General features: G+C 37.6%; 1 non-coding gene across 1 annotated transcript; it reads right to left on the reverse strand.

Moving 5' to 3' along the window:
- Positions 1–5,646: 5,646 nt before the first annotated feature.
- On the reverse strand, positions 5,647–5,784 carry LOC126609459 (small nucleolar RNA Z247). Its single transcript, XR_007618173.1, has one exon. It is a non-coding gene; the product is annotated as a small nucleolar RNA Z247 (small nucleolar RNA).
- Positions 5,785–6,117: the final 333 nt, after the last annotated feature.

The following is a 6,117-nucleotide window of genomic DNA, read 5'->3' on the forward strand; positions in this document are numbered from 1 at the left end:
TACAGAGCATTCAAAGGTCCATATCAACAGAAATAAAGAACGTAACGAAATTTCCTTTCAACAATTTGACCAAATTCAATGAAATTCCAGCAAAGCACAACCAAATGAATTTACCGATGACCATGGGAGCAAATAACAACTATTTACTCCTTGGTATTCACAGTTTCGGTCTAGGAACTAAAATTTCAGAGAAACGAAACAGAGAAGGTTGTACCTCCTTTTGCTTCTAAAGCTTGTAAGGTGATGCCAAGTCTTTTGTCTTCTTCCACCTCGTCTGCCAGAGACAAGAAAAGTCGATTTATAACATGCAGCTGCACATGCATGTATTCCAAGTTTTGACTATGATTCTTGATGAGCGAATTCAGTTTCGGAATTTCAGTCTGCAAGGCAGGAACAAAATGAGGGTTTTTAGGCAGAGTATCTTCTTGTTTTCGGCTTCATACTTTCTTTTCTGCTGCTGCCTCTGCCCAGACTAATATGAGGAGTCTCTTGTAATATTTTCCTTGATGATTTGTGATGGAGATATAGATATTGCTACCGGGTTTCCAAAAAACTCATCTCCGACCATACTCCACTCATTGGCAGAGACTCGTCTTCATCTTCTTCCTTTTCTTCCTCAGATAACATCAAAGGGCAGTCCTTTTCTTTTAGCTACTCTGGTTTCCTGAAATTTTCCCGGAATTCTCTTCGTTTGCTACCGTTTCTGGGAAAATTTTGTTGGAAAATATATTAAATTAAATAATTCAATAGAAATTAGAAGCGATGCCTTTTGGTGGAAATATGTGTCTATTCTAATGAAGAATTGCAACTTTTGACTCTTTATGAATGATCACATGTTTTCCAAAGAGGTATCTCAAAATCTATAAATAGGAAGCCCCTTATAAATTTAAAGATAACTTTTCTTCATACATATAGTGCATTAAATATTAGAGAGTCTCATAAAGTCCACATGAAAATTTTCAACACAATCGTGGTTCATGGAGCCTTGTGATTTAGAGTGCTACTATTACAAGGACATGGTTGTTGTATCTTGGGAGACAAGCGCCAATTAACCATTCCATGGGCACAGTAGTGGGGCATAAACTTGTCTTAAATATTTGAGTTGGAAAGGGAATTTGATGGAAAGCCGAAATATCAGAAAATTAGAATCCTTAGAAGAAGTTGTTATTCTTCTGAAGCCTGTAGTAGATGGCCCTAGCGATGCACTTGAAGTTCTTTCCAGTTTATGCCGGGCCAAAGTTCTTAGCATAAACAAAGCGACAATTAAAGTACAGTGAACCAGAACCCTTCGGATCAGACTGATATATTTTTGTGTTGGCAATTCGAACTTAAATCTTCTATTTATTTCTTGTATGGGGTGATGGGGTAAGCTCATATATATTGTTCTCATGTATCAGCAGACTTTTAAGCTTGAAGACTAATATTGCTTTTTATTAGTCTTGTTGCAATGAGTCAAAGAAATTGTGAAACATTGTTTACTGCAATAATAATGACACTATATAATAGGTTAGTTATGCATGCATTGAGTTTTTCAGTTTGAGAAGTAAAAGATAGATAAACAGAAAATACCTTCATTGACACCTACTTCTTAAGACCTGAGAATGAGAGAATCTCTTTACTGCATACACACATGCATGAGTCTTTTAAATGCTTGGTGTGTTTTGCGGTCTGCCGTATCTCTAGACATGCCATCCTTTTATCAAACCCAACAAATGAATGAAGGGAAAGCGTTGCCCTCTTTGCTAAGCATTGGCAAGGCATCATTGTAGAATATAGTATCTTAGTGAGTAAGAAATCAAAGTTTTAGAGAGAGAGGAAAATGTAGAGAGAGAGAGAGAGAGAGAGAGAGAGAGAGAGAGAGAATTGTGAAACTGTATTTCCATTACATTAAGATTATGTGTACAATCAGTATTTATACATAAACACCAAAGTTAACTAATTATGTTGACTCAACACTCCCCTAACTAACATATAGACTAAGGTACTAATCTGGTGCTTCAAACCCTTGATAAGACTATGAGCCTTCGTTACTCCTAACACACCCCCTCAAGCTAAAGGTAGAGGAGCAAACTGAAAGCTTGTCCGCCAAGGAAGCAAAACGATCAACAGGAAAAGACTTGGTGAAAATATCAACAATCTGTGACATTGTGCCAACATGTTAAACACCAATATGTCCCAAAATAACTCTCTTGGATGAAATGATAATCAATCTCAACATGCTTTGTCCGAGCATGGAAAACTGGATTGAAAGCTAGTGCTATAGCACTCTTGTTATCATAAAAGATGACAAGTTTTCTGAAAAGAGGAAATGAAATATCATAAAGAATCTTGCAAATCCAAGTAATTTCTGCAGCAGTGCTTGCAAGAGACCTGTATTCTGCCTCAGTGGGCCTAGCCACTGTTTTTGTTTCTTAGCACTCCAAGACACCAAATTTGATCCAAAAAAGACACAATATCCACTTGTAAAGCGTTTGTCAATAGGGCAGCCAGCCCAATCAGCATCAGACCAAGTTGTGAGATGTTGAGCACCTTTTGTAAACCATAGTCCTGAGTCAATGGTATCTTTGAGATATTGTAAGATACGCTTTACAACTTGTAAATGTATAGTTCTTGGAGCCTGCATATGTTGATAGATTTGATTCACTGCAAAAGCTAGATCAGGTCGAGTCCAGGTAAGGTACTACAATGCACCAACAGTGGACCTGTAAGAAGTAGGATCTAGAAATGGGGTACCAGAGTGATCTAGTTTAGAAGAGCTAACTGGAGTGTTGCATGGTTTAACACCCAACATATCAATTTTCTTGAGCAAATCTAAAGCATACTTGGACTGATGAAGAAATAAGCCTTTGGAAGACCTTTGCACTTCAATTCCCATAAAATAGTGAATATCACCAAGATCTTTAACAAGAAACATAGCTTGTAGTTGAGAAATAATGGTGTGGCATACTAAAGATGAGCTGCTTGTGAAGATTATATCATCAACATAAATCAAGATGAAGGTGATAGTTGGTTGTGTCTTTCTTGATGAATAGGCTAGTATCTGAAGAAGATGGAGAGACACCCAAGGAAAGAATAGCTCTATAAAATGCTTTATACCAAGCTCTATGGGCATATTTAAGACCATAGAGAGATTTCTTGAGCTTGCAAATATGGCTAGGCTTTGAAGCATCAACAAAACCAGGAGGCTGCACAATATAAACATCTTCTTTTAAATGATCATGAAGAAATGCATTACTAACATCTAGTTGATGTACAAACCAATTATAATGAACTGCAATGGAGAGAAGAATTCTTATGGTTAGCGGTTTAGCCATGGGACTAAAGGTTTCTGAAAAATCCAAGCCTTTTTGTTGATGGAAGCCCTAAGCAACCAGACATGCTTTATACCTTTCTATAGACCCATTAGCCTTGTGTTTCACTTTGAAGACCCATTTACAGCCTACAACATTGTAAAATGGATGATGAGGTTCCAAATCCCATGTCTATGTGGATTGAAGGGCCTGAAATTCAGCTTGCATTGCTGCCATCCAAGGAGTATGTTTAGAAGCTTGTAGGTAAGTAGTTGGTGTTGATGGTATCTTGGTGAGGGGATCAACTGAAGAAGGAAGAGAATGCTTCGTGGCTGTGAAGACTTTAGGTTTGTGATTACCAGATTTAGCTCTAGTGGTCATGGGATGACTGCTGTGAGGTGCCTCAACAATTGAATCAGTGATATGTAATGATGGTGAAAATGTGGAAGTAGTAGATGTGTCAGACATTGATAGGGCATAAGAGATAGTAGCACTAGCAGATTCATGAGCTTGAGAGACTGTAAGTGGAGAAGTAGATTGCACATGTATAGTCATTGAAATAGGAGAAGCTGCAAGAGTGAAGTTGTACATTGCAGGAGGTGTTGAAACTGAGAAAATGTGATGAAGATAAGGAAATACACTCTCATCAAATACAACATGCATTGAGATATAAAGCTTCTCTGTGATAGGATCATAACACCTATAACCACTATGATTTAAGTTATATCTCAGAAAAATGCACAACTTACTCTTTGGTTCTAACTTGTGACTGGAGTAAGGCTCAAGCCATGGATAACAGGCACAACCAAAAGGCTTTAATGTGTGATACTTTGGGGAAACTTGAAACAATTTTTCCCCGTGGACTCAAGGATGAAGTCTGTGAAGGCAACCTATTAATAAGATAAACGGTTGTTTGAAAAGCTTCAAGCTAAAATTTATGAGGTAAACCACTCTGAGAAAGTAAGGTCCTGCCCTTTTCAACAACATGGCGATGTTTCCTCTAAGCACACCATTATGTTAAGGTGTGTAAGGACAACTCAACTAATGTGTAATGCCTTAATCATTGAAGAAAATTTGGAGCGCTTTGCTTAAAAACTCACCCCCTGAATCTGATCTTAGACATTGAGCTTTAGATGCAAACAATGTTTGAACTTCCAGAATTAAAGTTTGAAGTACTGAAGCAACATCAGATTTAAGATACAAAGGATATAACCAACTGTATTTTGTGAAATCATCCACTAGTAATAAAGTAGTATTTGTAACCAGTACAATAGGAGGTAGGAGAAGGTCCCCATACATCAGCATAAACCAAATGAAATGGTATGACTGAGTTAATAGGCAACACAAAGAATGGAAGCTTATAGGCTTTGCCCATTTGACAAGCTACACAAATTGGCAATTTATTTACTGAACCAATTACAAGTAAATGGTGATTATGTAAAACATAATGTAAAACTGCACTAGAAAGGTGTCCAAGCCTTCTATGCCAGAGATAAGTATCTGCCTTTGTTACCATCAACGCACGAGGAGGCACTGTTATTCCAGAAGATCCATTGGAAGTTGTCCAGTAGAATGGATAAAGACCACCTTCACTGGGGCCCTGGAAGAGCATCTTCCCAGTTCTTAGATCCTTGATATAGAATCTAAAAGGGTCAAAAGTTAGAGAACACTAGTTATCATGGACAAATTTGTACACAGATAACATATTATGAGAAGCTTGAGGTACAAGTAAGACATCTTTAAGTCTAAAAGCTACATTAGATGTGTGTATAAAGGCACGACCAATATGAGATATACACAGACCTTTACCATCACCCACAAATAGTTGCTCATTGTTAGTGTAGGGAATAGCAGAATTAAGAGAAGAAAGGTCCTGGAGTAACATGATGGGAAGCACCACTGTCTGTTATCCAATAATTTGGTGTGGGAATAGTTGCTGCAGACATAGCCATAAGCGAATAACCTAAAAACTGATGGTTGCCAGAAAACTAATTGATGCCAGAAGTTCTTGAAGAAGCAAATTGAAAGAGATGACCATAATGAGGAGCTTGATGACCATGCTAATTACAAAGATGGCATGGAATTGATTTCCTAGAGGAGAAAGATGATTGATCAGACTGAAAACCACCATATCGAGATGGACTAGCACCAAGAATTCCACTAGTTTGGTTAGTAAAGCGATTTCCCCCAAATTTGCGATTTTGATTTAATCTTGAATGATTATGGTTGCGACCTCGATAATTCCCTCGAAATCCAGAGTTATGACCATAATTATTGGATGATTGAGCAGCATAAGCATGAAATGGAGTAGATGCATTACATGCAGTTAATCGAGTTTTATGCTTTCGAAGGGAAATTTCCTTGCTCAAAAGTAAACCATGAAGTTCATCAAAAGTAACAGATTCATTTCTGGTTTCAATGGAATCAACAAATGATTTATAAGCATCATGGAAACCAGGCAGAATATCGGCTACCAAATCAGACTCAGAAATCAGTTCACCCGCAACAGCCAATTTGTCAAAGATTTTTTAAATTGAATTGAGGTAGTCAGTCATCCAAGAATCACCTTTTTGGATCGTTTGAATCTTAGTACGAAGACTATGAATGTGTGTGCGAGAGGCTCCAGCAAAATGTTTTTCCAGAGAAAGCCATTGAGATCTAGAATCATCTATTCCAACAATTAAAGGAACAAGATCTTCAGAGATAGTCAAATTTATCCAAATGATCAAGATTTGATCTCGCTCACACCAAATTTTATGAGCAGAATTGAGAATTAGAAGGCCAGTAGAGTCACAAAAAATTAAGAGGGACATACGTCGGTGCCATC

This window comes from Malus sylvestris, chromosome 16 (assembly GCF_916048215.2).
Source record: "Malus sylvestris chromosome 16, drMalSylv7.2, whole genome shotgun sequence".
Classification (NCBI taxonomy): domain Eukaryota; kingdom Viridiplantae; phylum Streptophyta; class Magnoliopsida; order Rosales; family Rosaceae; genus Malus; species Malus sylvestris.